This window comes from Triticum urartu, chromosome 2A (assembly GCF_056163025.1).
Source record: "Triticum urartu cultivar PI428250 chromosome 2A, HENAU_Tu73, whole genome shotgun sequence".
NCBI lineage: Eukaryota > Viridiplantae > Streptophyta > Magnoliopsida > Poales > Poaceae > Triticum > Triticum urartu.
This window is the reverse complement of record NC_141874.1, coordinates 565,483,234-565,498,031: the sequence shown is the minus strand read 5'-3', so window position 1 is coordinate 565,498,031 and position 14,798 is coordinate 565,483,234. Positions and strand designations below refer to the sequence as shown.

The 14,798-nt window shown below is 45.0% G+C and overlaps 1 non-coding gene and 1 pseudogene across 1 annotated transcript; one reads left to right on the top strand and one right to left on the bottom strand.

Annotated features, from left to right (window-relative positions):
- Positions 1-8,534: 8,534 nt before the first annotated feature.
- LOC147985938 (uncharacterized) lies at positions 8,535-13,754 on the bottom strand (annotated as a pseudogene).
- On the top strand, positions 13,336-13,442 carry LOC125541843 (small nucleolar RNA R71). Its single transcript, XR_007297688.1, has one exon. It is a non-coding gene; the product is annotated as a small nucleolar RNA R71 (small nucleolar RNA).
- Positions 13,755-14,798: the final 1,044 nt, after the last annotated feature.

The following is a 14,798-nucleotide window of genomic DNA, read 5'->3' as shown; positions in this document are numbered from 1 at the left end:
GAAGAGCTCAAGGCCCTTGTCGCACCCATTGTGGACAAGGTGAGCGGGATCAAGAGGGTCGAGGGCGACCGCGTCGACTAGGCCGCCGGCTTCCTTCTTTCCTTGTCGCTGCTAGCTATGTCATAGAAGACATTTATTAGAGCTGCGACAAGCTATTTTGCAATATAACTTTCTTCTGGGTAGCCATTGCAATGTTATCCCCTTTACTTGACTCCTCCCTTTGTATGTTTTTGCCCTACGCTTTTAGGGAACTTGTCGATGCAGGCATCCAGACCGCGAGCGCTGAGCGCGGAACTGGCGGTGCCGCTACCGGCAAGAAACCTCGTCGCAGCCGGCTGCAGCTCACTTAAGTTGCTGAGCGGGGCTCGAAGCAAAGTAAGGGCGCGGCTAGTGTAGCAACTAGTCGCAGCTAACTTACGTTGTTGAGCAGGCTCAAAACAATGCAAGGGCGCGGCTAGTGTAGCAACTAGCCGCAGCTCACCTAATGTTGTTGAGCGAGCTCGAAACAACGCAAGGGCGCAGCCAGCTACGAGTTGGCTCCTCCGCGCACAGGTTTCCCATACAAAGTGCAGTCGTTCAAGGGAGATAACTTGGAATTTAAAAAATTTGGCCACTCAAACTTTGGCAACTTAGCTTTTTTGTCGTTTGCTTCCCGGCAAGACGAAATTCTTGAACGACGCCTGGTCCATACCCTTTTCTTCTCCCCTTCCCCCCCGGCAAACTTGTGGGCGAGGGAACCTTTCTTTCCTTGGAGGAAAAGAAAGAAGAGAAAATAAAGATATAGAGCCTTGTGGCTCGTTATCGCTTACCGTGGGGTTGGTGCTGCACAAATGTCAGATCATATATGCCAGAAAATAGAAAGCATAAAATTGACAAAATGTGCGGAGCACGCGAGCTCTGCTGCGCACGGGATCTGCGCTCGGCCTCGTACAAAGGATTACATGCAACAATGGCAAGACTTTGTACAAGAGGTGGTTGCCGGAACGGGTTCCGACAACCGCGCCTTACGGGTAAAACTTACGAAGATGCTCGATGCTCCAGGAGTTGCTCACTGGGATGCTATCTTCGGTCTCAAGGCGGACAGCGCCGGGCCCTGTGACTCGTTTTACCCGGTAAGGGCCTTCCCACTTCGGCATCAACTTTGCATGTTTTTACCCTACGCTTTTAGGGAACTTGCCGGCGCAGGCACCAGGGCCGCGAGCGCTGAGCGCGGAAACGGCGGTGCCGCTACCGGCAAGAAACCTTGTCGCAGCTAGCTGCAGCTCACTTAAGTTGCTGAGCGGGGCTCGAAGCAAAGTAAGGGCGCGGCTAGTGTAGCAACTAGCCGCAGCTAACTTACGTTGTTGAGCAGGCTCGAAACAATGCAAGGGCGCGGCCAGTGTAGCAACTGGCCGCGGCTCACCTAATGTTGTTGAGCGAGCTCGAAACAACGCAAGTGCGCAGCCAGCTACGAGTTGGCTCCTCCACGCACAGGCTTCTCATACAAAGTGAGCCGATCCAGGGGAGATAACTCAAAAATTAGAGATCTGGTTGCTCAGGCTTTGGCAACTTATCTGTTCTGGGTGTGTTGACGTGCAGCTCGATCTTGATCTAGCGAGCGCATGGTACCGTGAGTACCATGACGCTGCCGGTCCCGCGCCTCCTGAGAGGGGCGCGGTGCATGCACGGACGCCGAGGTCTTGGAGGGCGCCCGGTCGTTATGGGAGCCGGCCACGCCGCCGATGGGCAGCGCAGCCTTGCCCTGGGACCTGGCAGCACCGAGAGTTCCCTCGTCGATGCGTGCCCTTCCGCCGGCGCCTGCCCCACCATCCATTTGCTCCGGCGGTGGGTGGCTCGGCGCGGACGGAGCTGCTGCCTCCGAAACCTTCTTCTTCGGCGGCATGTTGATGAAGAAGATGAAGATCTAGCTCGCAAGAACGCCAGATCTGATTCACACAACTTCGACGCCCCCTACCTGGCGCGCCGGAGATGCCGGGGCTGCTGATCCACGGGCACCTATGGGACCGGCGGACCGGGTCCCTTTTGGTTCGGCGGGGGGCGGAGGTCGCGCAAAGAGCAGATCGAGGCGAAGCCCGCGGGCGGTTTGGTCGTGCGAGGAGTAAATCGAAGCGAAGCACGCGAGCGATTTACCCAGGTTCGGGCCGCACGGATGCGTAAAACCCTACTCCTGCTTTGTGGATTGGTATTGATTTCTAGCTCGAGAGCGAGATCGAGCGTGAGTGTGTGGAGTCGCTGAACCGAACCGAACCCCCCCTACGTTGCCCCGGGCCTCCTTTTATATGCTCAAGGGGTTACCGACATAGGGCAACGGAGGGCAAAAGTGGAAAAGGGTGCCGTGGGTAGGCACAGCTAGGTGCTGTAGTAGGCACAGCTAGCTGCTACAGTGTTATCATACCTAACCCTGACGGCAGGGGACAAGGGCATTAAATGCCCGTCTGTGTCGCCTAGACAGCACCGAAAGGGACCGCTAGGGACGCCACCGTCTTGCCACGATGGTTGTCTTGTCAGCGCCTGCGTGCCACCGCACGCCCCTAGCTGCACAGCCTCCTGCCACGTGCGCTCGGGAGGGGCCCCGGAGCGACACGTGGGTGGATGTGCTGGAGCGCGGGCGTGGAGTGGGGGCTTGCCGCGGCAAGCGCCTTGCCGCGGCCGTCGACTTGTCACTTCCGGGAGCTTGTCGCTCACCGGGCCTTGTCGGGGCGCGTAGCGCGCCGTGGCAAGTTCCTTGGAATGCCTTGAGTGGTCTTCCCGGCAAGCGCCTCTTGCCGGGGCCTTGGGATGCTTCTGATGGCCTTCCCGACAAGCTCCTCTTGCCGGGGTCATGCCTTCTTCCCGGCAAGCTCCTCTTGCCGGGGTCTTGTCTTGAGTACTTTGTTCTTGAATGGTCTTCAAAGGGACAATGGAGGATCTTGGCGGTGACCTGGCAGGCCTTGCCGCGGGACGCTGCGACTGCCCGTGCACAAGTTCGGGGTACTAAGGGTACCCCTACTTTAGTACACCGACACCATTATGGGCTCTGGCATAGTTGAGTAAGTTGAATGAGTTCTTGAAGAGGTGGACTAGCAGATGTAGGGGATTGTAGGTGTACCGGCCCACCCGGAGTAGAGAGCAAATGTTTCTGAAAGATTGTGTCTCGGTCATCCATTTCTCAAACACCCTGTAGTGCGAGAAATCCAACGGAGGAGATCGAGTCCCATGGGGAAAAGTGCGCAAACCTATGCAGAGTGTATAAACTAATCATGGTTAGCCGTGTCCCCGGTTATGGACATCTCGAGTATCTGGCTCTTGGATTATCATATGGATCTCATCACTCTAAATTAATTTGTGGGGTTGTTAATTACTTTTAATTAGGATTGAGTTGGAGGAACCTTCTCAATATTGTTCAACTACCATGATAGTTAAATAAAATATATTCCTTTGTTGTAGGGAAAAATTGGCTTTTCACAAAACATATTAACCATACAGCCTCCACCAGCCATATATGCATATAGTGATAGCTTTTATCTGTTCATTACTCTCCTGTGTTACATTGCCAACATATTCCATGTGATGACCCGTTTTCGGGCTGCAACATATCATGTTGTAGACTTTTCAGACGAGGAGTAAGGTGCGATAGGTCGTTTGTCATGCACTCAGTTATGCCGTTGGAGCTGATGGACTCACTTTATCTTCCAAGCCTTCCGCTGTTATTGTATTAGATGGCCTTAAGCCATATTATTGTAATAAGTTCTCTCTTGAGACATTTGATGTAATAAGTGTGTGATTGCCGCTCTGTTATAAATCCTTGAGTACTGTGTGTGTCAGCATTACCGATCTAGGGATGACACTAAAGCACAGAGACTTGACCGTTTGAGGTTGGGTCACTACAAGATGGTATCATAGCACACGCTAAATGTCACGACCACTAAGAAAAGCCATAGGCCACTCTTCTCTACTTATTTCTGACTCCTCTCCATTTTCTACTCTTTAGGATGGCGGATACGAGGAACAATTTTGCACAGCTGGATGAAGACACACCTTTTGGACGACACTTGAAGGAAGTCACTAAGTACCTGAACATTGAAATACCAAGCTTCACCGGGACCTACATCGCCACTTTACCAGAAGAGGAGTGATGGATGATTCGAGTTCAAGTTCCAGGGAGTTTGTTCACGCCAGTCACTAAACCCATAGAGTTTTCCTTTGATGCACCCACCTGGAGTCTAGGAAAGAGTATGGCAGCCCACATCGCTATAGGACGCATCGGCGAAGTTTACCACAAGGAGCTGAAGGACACTATCTACCAGATATGTGGGCGCCGAGATGAGCAATGGGAGATGATTAACACCAGGAAGGACAGGTCCATTGCAGCATTCATCCAGGAATTAAACCACCACATTCGTCGCTAGGAGAAAAAGATGTGCGCAAGCATGATAGATTTGAAGAAGGCGATGATCAGGATCACGGAGCTAGAAGAGGAGCTTAAGTCTACACGCGATGGATATGAGGAGGAAATGATAATACTTGTGGAGAGGAATGACGACATGACCAGGAAGCTAGGAGTTTTTATGGGAGACCCCGCGCCAGGAGGAGAAGATGACGAACCCAAGGATATTAGTTCTCAAGACTACATCATCATAGACGACACCGACTCCGACCCGAATAGTAGTGATGATGACTATGAAGACGAAGCTGGAGCAGATATCATGGAGTCTTCCACTGATCAAAATTTCTAGTAGACCACCATACTATTAGTAGTACCCCCCTGTAAATATTAGTAGTCCGAGCACTGTAACGATAGTTAGACCAATTATATGCCCTTGCTTGATTGATTGAGCGATACGATATGATTGTGTTTGTCTCATGTGCATATGGGTAATGTTTTCTCATTAGACCTCATTCTATTCTAATCTCTTCCCTCTAAACCCATCAGATTCCTCCGAGACGTGACCCCGGTTTTGCTTTCCCACCGGAGCTCACTCAGTTGATCCAGCAGCAGAATGCCTTGATGCAGTTGTTAGTTTAGAACCAAGGCAACAACAACAACAATAACAACCCACCGCCACCACCAGTTGACAACTTAGCCCGTTTTTTGAGGCTGCAGCCATCGGTGTTTTCCAGTAGCACCGAGCCTATAATTGCCGATGATTGGCTGCGTAGGATTGGAAGGGAGTTGACCACCGCAGGTTGCACAGATGCCGAGAAGGTGCGTTTTGCCGCACACCAATTGGATGGTCGAGCAGCCGCATGGTGGGAGAATTACACAACCACTTTTCCTATAGCCAATGTCACCTAGGAGCAGTTTCAGCAAGCATTCCACACAACCCACGTATCCACTGGAGCTATGAGCATGAAGATGCGCGAGTTTCACAACTTACGCCAAGGGAACCGTACTGTAGGCCAGTACGTGGAGGAATTTAGTAAGTTATCCCGCTATGCTCCAGATGATGTGGCCACAGATGCCGCGAAGCATGCGAAGTTTATGGAAGGGCTGAATGATGAGATGAGTATGCAGTTAATGGTGGCAACATTTAACAACTACCAGGAGTTGGTAGATAAAGCTCTCATGATCGAAGGGAAGCACCAACAGATAGAGAGCCGCAAAAGGAAATATGGACAAGGGAAGTACAATTCAGGAGCTCAGCAGAAGCCTCGCTTTACCCCGAACTCGGGAGGGCTTACCCATAACCATGGAGGCCACACTCACAATGGAGGAAGTACCCATAATCATACTGGCCCAATGATCAAGTGTAATATAGCAGGGTTTTTACGCCCAAACTATGGATGTCGTGTTCTCCACAGGGATCTAGACTTCGAAGCACACATTCGAAACATTCAGAGCAACGGAGCAGATGGATCAAACCATAGTGATAACAAGCAGCCACTGGCACAAGGTAAAACCAAATAATAAGCAGCAAAGGTAAAGGGTTCAGAAATAGGATTGTCTCTTTTTAGTGGTTTTCTTGTAATCAAACAGACAAGTAACACTAGCAGATGGAAGATGGTTCAGACATCACACACAACTCATGCAACCAATTAAAGTGACAATAGCTCACAGGAAAATAACTACTAACTCAATATCCAGCAAAGGGTCACAACAATTCAGCAAGGATACATGAGGATTCAGCAAAGGTACACAAGTAACAAGGTAAATTTCAGACTCAATAGCGCATACATTTAGAGAACAGGAACAAGAGAAGATAGAGATTCAGAGCCTATGGGTCTTGATGATCTTCAATTCGAAGCTGAAGGTGTTACAGGCGAAGAAGAATAAAAGCAGGACCACATTGGAGACGATCTGTAGCAGGAGAGGCTTCCGCGTGGTCGTTGAGGAAGAGTAGCAGAAAAGATTCCTTGGGAAGGACCGGAGCAGAGCACCACCAGAAGTCCGACGGGAAGCACCAGAAGGCCCGACACCCCTGGCCTTTAGTTGATCCTCTCCCTCTCAGCAGCGAGGAGGAGGGGAGAAGGAGTGGCAGCGGCAAGGCGTAGGAGAGGCGGCGCTGGTGGTGACGATGATGACTGGATGATGACGCATGTTATGGTGGAGGCGGGGTGATGGAGATGATGGAGGCACGGTGGTGAATCGGGCGGCGCTGGCGGCAGCGTTGATGGAGGCGCAGTGGTGGATCGAGCGGAGCTGCCAGCCTCCCGACACCCTCTTCTCACCTCCTTCGATCTGGTGGTAGGTGAGCACCGTGGTGGTGAGCAGCGAGAGAAAAGAGTCTTCCTCCCCCTGGTTTTCTTTGTTACGGTGGATCTGGTCGATGCCCTCTCTCTCTGCCTCGATCTGGTGTGGTGGGTCAGTAGCGAGAAGAACCAGCCGCGCGTGGCAACAGACTGCCGTCTGGCCGGTCGCGCCAGCCCTCGGCTCCTCTCACGCGTGCCACCAGACGCTTCCTCTGGTTCTTTTCGGTTTGGCCCCCTTTAGAACTGAACTCTTCTCCAAGTTGATCCCCGCTTTAATGTTGGAAGCACTTTCGATGAAGATTGGGTGCCTAAACGCACCAATTCTGCATAATATGAAGAAGTGTTGTAAGAAATATCATAATAGGGACATTTCTGTAGGAATGAATATTTTATAAGTAATTATTGTGGTCAAATGTTTAACTTGAGATGCAAAAAGGCTTAAAATACTATATGCATAAATGTGCTATCAATTTCCCCCACACCCAGATCTTTGCTTGTCCACAAGTAAAGGAAGATGATGGTGACACTACCCATACTGCCTAGTAAAGATGCACTTTTGGAAAGATAGTAATTCCGACAATACTGGAACTAGGCAACTGTACTCTACTGAAGCTAGATTGTGATAAGCAATAATTTATAACACACTGTAAATGTTCCAAGTCAATGGCCTTGAGTGAAAGTGAATCCTATTAATCAAGAGCTGACTGTGTCTTCAGCCCTAAGATAAGCTAGGACCCCAAAATCAATTAAAAAAACAAGTTACTTATTGAATTTAAAGCACAAGTGATGATATTATATCAGTCTCACCGAAGGAGCATACCACCGATCCCGAGAACATAGTATACACCTGGCTCGACCAATTATTATTATTATTATTATTATTATTATTATTATTATTATTATTATTATTATTATTATTATTATTATTATTATCATTATGATTGTTATCTCCCCAAAGGAACATACCACCGATCCAGAGAACATGGTATACACCTGGTTCGATAATTATAGCAAATTTTAGTTATTGTCTCCCCAAAGGAACATACCACCGATCCAGAGAACATGGTATACACCTGGTTCGACAATTATAGCATTTTATATAAAATTTTACAGTCCAATCTACCAGATTTCACAAGTCACCGATCTAGGGAACATGACATGCTACTGTAGGTCGATTGGACTCAAATTATTATAAATATATTATTTATTTATACGAAGATTACTTAGCTTAAGTAAAACAAGAGTAATTGAAAGAGAAATCCATAGCTAATGGCACTGTTTTTCACAGACTACAGATCCAGAGATCATAGTTACTACTTAAGTGCCATCCGCTACTTAGCTTAACTTGGGACAGTCAGACACAACACATCAATTCATCAGTAGGTTTCACTTAGACTCAAGGCATTCCCATTGAACATTCACACGGAGGTATAAAGTATTCATTATCACAATTTACAATAAGAAGAATACATTTGCAGAGTTTTAGTATTAAGAGAATCAACAATCTTCTTGAGGTGAATCATACTTTGCAGTGATGAGTAACGTGTCACAATGCAGAAAAAGAAAGATTTTCAATGCAATTAAATGCCAGTCCTCATACTAAATTTTCTAAAGGTTGCTTCAAGTGGAACAGAATTACCTGGTATTTGTATAATCTTCTCCCCTAGTTTCTTTTCTCCACTCCTCTCGTTTTGTGTTCCCTGTTTGTGCTCCCCTTGCCTTTATTCGCTGAAAAAGAAGGACATAAACACATAAAAACTTTTCTATGAAAACTAAATAAGGAAAAGAACTTATTAAAGATTCAGGTTGCCTCCTGAAAAGCGCTTGTTTTAGGTCTTTAGCTCGACCATGTCTCTTCAGTAAGGTCAGGGTCTTGCAGGGATTGACACCACCTCTTGCCTCCCCTCGCCTTCTTGAATTTCCTTCTCTAGGTCTTGATCTTCGCTTGCATTCTCATCTTCAGAAATCAGCGGTGTGTCTCCAGAGATATAGGGCTTCGGTCTTTGATCGTTTACAAGGAAGAGACCTCCAGAAGTACTTTGCACTTGGATAGCACCACTTTTCAGAATCTTCTTCACCTTGCAAGGGCCATACCATCTTGACTTGAATTTATCGGGAAATAAATGAAACCTAGTATCGTAGACCAATACCAACTGTCCAAGATGAAATTCTTTCCTCAATATATGCTTATCATGCCAGATCTTGGTCTTCTCTTTGTAGATTCTTGCACTCTCGTAAGAATCAGCTCTCAGTTCTTGCATTTCACAGAGTTGAAGTTTTCTATGTTTTCCTGCTGTATCAAGGTCCATGTTGAGTTTCCTTAGTGCCCATTGAGCTTTGTGTTCAAGTTCAACAGGTAGATGGCATGCTTTTCCATATATTAACCTGAATGGTGACATTCCAATTGGTGTTTTATAAGCTGTCCTATATGCCCATAGTGTGTCTGGTAATTTCAGTACCCAGTCAGACCTTCACTTTGATACTACCTTCTCGAGGATAGCCTTTATTTCTCTATTAGACAACTCCACTTGTCCATTTGCTTGTGGGTGATATGGAGTTGTAATTCTGTGATTATGAACTCCATATTTTGCTAAGAGAGATTCTAGTTGTGAGTTGTTGAAATGTGTTCCTCCATCACTGATAACAATCCGTGGCACACCAAATCTTGGAAAAATCACTTGCTTGAATAAATTGCAAACTGACTTGGAATCAGCATTGACGGTTGGCACAGCCTCAACCCATTTTGACACATAGTCCACTGCCACCAATATGTATTTGTACCCTTTTGATGATGGCAAGGGTCCAACATAATCAATTCCCCATACATCAAAGAGCTCTACTTCAAGAATTCCTTTTTGAGGCATCTCTTGCCTTTTTGAAATCTTTCCAGTTCTCTGACAAGGATCACAAGCTTCAATAAAGGAATGTACATCCTTGAATAAAGTTGGCCAATAAAATCCTACTTGCAAAATTTTTGCTTGAGTCTTTCGAGTACTTGCATGACCTCCATAAGGGGATGAATGGCAATGATAAATCACACTTTTAGTTTCACTTTTCGGCAAGCATCTTCGAACAATACCATCAGCACAATGCTTGAATAAGTAAGGTTCATCCCAAAAGAAATGCTTCATATCCGATAGGAATTTCTTCTTCTTCTGATACCCAAAATCTGTAGGAACTTTGTTACAGACCAGATAATTAACTATATCTGCATACCATGGTGTATAGTTTTGTATACTAGTCACTTGCATAAGATTTCTCCCTGGTGGAACATCATTGATGGGTAAGGAGTCTACTGCATTGTTTTGCAATCTCAACAAGTGATCTGCCACAACATTTTTAGCTCCTTTCTTGTCCTTGATTTCCACATCAAATTCTTGAAGTAGGAGTATCCATCTAATTAACCTTGGCTTAGCTTCTTTCTTGCTGAGTAAATATATGATTGCAGCATGGTCTGTGTAAACTACACAATGAGATCCCACAAGATATTGCCTGAATTTGTCAAAGGCATACACTACTGCGAGCAATTCCTTTTCGGTGGTTGTATAATTAGCTTGAGCATCATCAAGTGTTTTGCTAGCATAGTATATTACATGCAAATCTTTTCCTTTTCTTTGTCCAAGTACTGCACCTACAGCAAAGTCGCTTGCATCACACATTATCTCAAACGGTAATTCCAAGTCAGGGGGTTGCACAACTGGAGCAGTGACCAATGCTTCCTTGAGCAGGTTGAAGGATTTTTCACATTCTGCATCAAAGTTGAACTTAACATCATTGTTTAGGAGATTAGTGAGGGGTTTGGCTATCTTGGAGAAATCCTTTATGAATCTTCTGTAGAACCCAGCATGTCCCAAAAAGCTCCTCACTCCCTTCACATTTACAGGCGGTGGAAGTTTTGATATTACTTCGACTTTTGCTTGATCAACCTCAATTCCTCTTTTAGAAACCAAATGCCCCAAAATAATTCCTCCCCTTACAAGAAACTGACACTTCTCCCAGTTTAGGACTAGATTGTGTTCTGAACACCTCTGAAGAACTGCTGCCAGATTATTCAAGCAATCTTCATAACTTTTTCCAACGACTGTAATATGATCTATGAACAGCTCCACTTTGATTCCTATCATATCTGAGAATATAGAGAGTATAAACCTTTGAAATGTTGGGGGTGCATTACAAAGTCCATAAGCTAGTCTTTTGTAAGCAAATGTTCCGTATGGGCAAGTGAAAGTTGTTTTGTCTTGATCATCCGGGTGAATTGGGATTTGCAAGAATCCTGAATACCCATCTAAGCAGCAGAAATATTCATGCCCAGCAAGCCTTTCCAGCATTTGGTCAATAAATGGTAAAGGAAAATGGTCCTTCCTTGTTACTTCATTTAACTTTCTGAAATCATTGACCATTCTCCACCCTGTGAATGTCCTACTAGGAATAGTTTGCCCTTGTTCGTTTTCAATGACAGTTATTCCTCCTTTTTTGGGCACCATGTGAATGGGACTCACCCACTCGCTGTCCGAAATTGGGTATATGATATCAGCAGAGAGCAATTTAAGAATCTCCTTTTTGACCACCTCTTGCAAATGGGGATTTAACCTTCTTTGATTTTCTCTAATTGGCACACTGCTTTCTTTCAAGTAAATCCTATGAGAGCAGACAGCAGGGTTTATCCCTTTCATATCATCAATCGAATATCCGATAACATCCTTGTACTTTTGCAAAACTGCTTGAAGCCCTTTTATTTGCGTTTCCGTCAACTCACTGTTTACGATAATTGGCCACTGGTTTTCATTATCTAAGAATGCATACTTCAAACTTTCTGGAAGTTGTTTCATTTCTATTTGCCTTGGTTGCATCTTCTCTAATGACCTTGCACAACTTTCCAACATGCTCACAGGTCTGATTTCCTCTTATCTAATTTCACTATTGTCCTCCTCAACTACTTCACAACAATTACCTCCATACCTCTCTTCATAACCTTCTTCCACACATTCCTGTAATGTATCAATTCTGTAGCAGTGTTCTTCACTTTGCGGAACATGTGTTGCATGCTTCATGTCAAACTCCACCTTTTCATTTCCGAACCTCAAGCTCAATTTAGCTTCTTGGACATCAATAAGTGCACCAGCTGTGGCCAGAAATGGTCTTCCAAGAATCACAGCCTCACTCTTGTCCTCCATATCTAGCACTACAAAGTCAACCGGATAAACAAACTTCCCAACTTTGATTCGAACATACTCAAGAATTCCAACAGGTCTCCTATATGTTTTGTCGGCCAATTGAAGAGTTATGGATGTTGGATTTAATTCTCCCAAGAACATCCTTTTGCTAACTGAATGTGGTAACACACTAACACTTGAACCCAAGTCACATAGGGCACTGTAAGTTTTGTTTCCAATCACACATGGCACACAAAAACTTCCTGGGTCATCCAATTTTTCAGGCATGGAGTTCTGAATTATTGCACTGCATTCCTTTGATAGAGTTACAACTTCTGGCTCAGACATGCTTCTTTTCTTTGTTAATAATTCCTTGAAATATTTGGCATACATCGGAACATGCAAAACAGCTTCAAGAATAGGAATAGTAATCTGAACTCCTTTCATAGTTTCCAAAAATCTGGCAAATTGCTTGTCATCTTTGAATTTGTTGAACCTCTCAGGAAAGGGAATGTTGTTGGTTGTTATTGCTTCCTCTGGCAAAGGCTCAGCTCTTGTTTGAAAACCAGGAAATTCGACTTCAGTTTCAATTCGATTATCAACTTCTTTCTCCTTTATTTTCTCTGATGATGTTGAAGGTGGAGTTCCCGATGATCTTGGCCTCATAGCAGGAGGCACATATGTCTTCGGAATAGGAAGTAATGGTCCTGTCATAGCTCCACTCCTTGTAGTCACTGCATCAACTAAAGATATTGCCCCACAGTGAGCTTTCGGGTTCGGAATTGGTTGAGCAGGCAGCCTTGCTTCATTTTCTCCCACCATACTATCCATTTTGCTCACAAGCATCTTAACAGAATCCTTTAAGCCATTAACTTCATTTGTCATCTTGTTCATTAATTCCAACTGCATCTTCATGATTTCCTCCATTCCATTTGGCTGAACATTTTGTTGTTCATTCTGCCTCGGCACTTTAAATTGACTTGGATGATTTGGTAGTCGATTTCCTTGTACTATCGATCCACTTGCATATGATTGATTGTTCTTGTACGACAAGTTTGGATGGTTCCTCCAAGAAGGATTATAGCTGTTTGAGAATGGACCTTGACCTTGGGCATAACTTACTTCTGAAACCGATGATCCAATTGCTGAATAGAAGGTACATTCAGTTGAAGGATGACCTGCTTGGCCACATACATCACACATTTGAGGCACACTTACTGAAGCTACAGATGTACCGATGCAATTTGACATGATACTGTCCATCTTCTTGTTCAAAATGTCAATCTGAGCTGCCATGCTATCATTTGCAGACACATTATACATACCAGGATGTGGTGGTGCTATTGCTCTTTCACTTGACCATTGGAAATGATGAGACACCATACTTTCAATCAATGCAAATGCTTCATCAAGGGTTTTATTCATGATTCCTCCTCCAGCAGCAGAATCGACAAAAGCTCTAGTTTGAGTGGACAGTCCTTTGTAAAAGGTTTGTAACACCAGCCATCTTTCTAAACCATGATGAGGACACATTCTGATTAAAGAGTTGAATCTTTGCCATGCGTCATACAAACTTTCTCCATCATATTGAGTAAACCTTGTTAACTTGTCCCTGTATTCGGCAGCTTTTGTGGGTGGAAAGTATCTCTCAAGAAATGTCTGCAATAAGGTCTCCCAAGTATCTTTCAGATGTTCAGGCAATGAGTGAAGCCATACCCTTGCTCCATCTCTCAAGGAAAATGGGAATAGTGATAATCTGATAGCACTCGGTGAAACTCCATTTTGCTTGAGGGTGTTACAATACTCCAAGAAAGTCCTTATATGCTCATGTGGGTCTTCTAAAGCTGTTCCACCAAATCTGGATTGTTGTACCATGTTAATCAGAGCAGGCTTCAATTCAAAATTGTTCGCCTGAATAATTGGTTGCACCATTTCTCCTGGTATCCCATGATCCCTTGGGATCCACAAGTCCCCGAGTAAAGGTACTTGATCAGTCATCTTTTCTTCTTCTTGATCTTGCAAAGTTTCGGCAACTTGAAACCGCGTTTGATTCTGTCTTATTCTCCTCAATAAAGTCCTTTCAATTTCTGGATCAAATGGCTCTAGTGAATATTTAGGTTGAAGCATAAGACAATTTCCTGTAAAGTTCCTGAAATTGACACATGCTAGTTTCTCTCAAAACTGCAGCCAATGTTAGGAAATGGTTAGTTGCCTAAAATAAATCCTGATCTGCTTCTACTAATGTGCTAATGAAATTTAGTTCCCCAGCAACGGCGCCAAGATGATCAAGTGTAATATAGCAGGGTTTTTACGCCCAAACTACGGATGTCGTGTTCTCCACAGGGATCTAGAACTTTGAAGCACACATTCGAAACATTCAGAGCAACGGAGCAGATGGATCAAACCATAGTGATAACAAGCAGCCACTAGCACAAGGTAAAACCAAATAATAAGCAGCAAAGGTAAAGGGTTCAGAAATAGGATTGTCTCTTTTTAGTGGTTTTCTTGTAATCAAACAAACAAGTAACACTAGCAGATGGAAGATGGTACAGACATCACACACAACTCATGCAACCAATTAAAGTGACAATAGCTCACAGGAAAATAACTACTAACTCAATATCCAGCAAAGGGTCACAACAATTCAGCAAGGATACATGAGGATTCAGCAAAGGTACACAAGTAACAAGGTAAATTTCAGACTCAATAGTGCATATATTTAGAGAACAGGAACAAGAGAAGATAGAGATTCAGAGCCTATGGGTCTTGATGATCTTCAATTCGAAGCTGAAGGTGTTGCAGGTGAAGAAGAATAAAAGCAGGAGCACATTGGAGATGATCTGTAGCAGGAGAGGCTTCCGCATGGTCGTTGAGGAAGAGTAGCAGAAAAGATTCCTTGGGAAGAACCGGAGCAGAGCACCACCAGAAGTCCGACGGGAAGCACCAGAAGGCCCGACGCCCCTGGCCTTTAGTCGA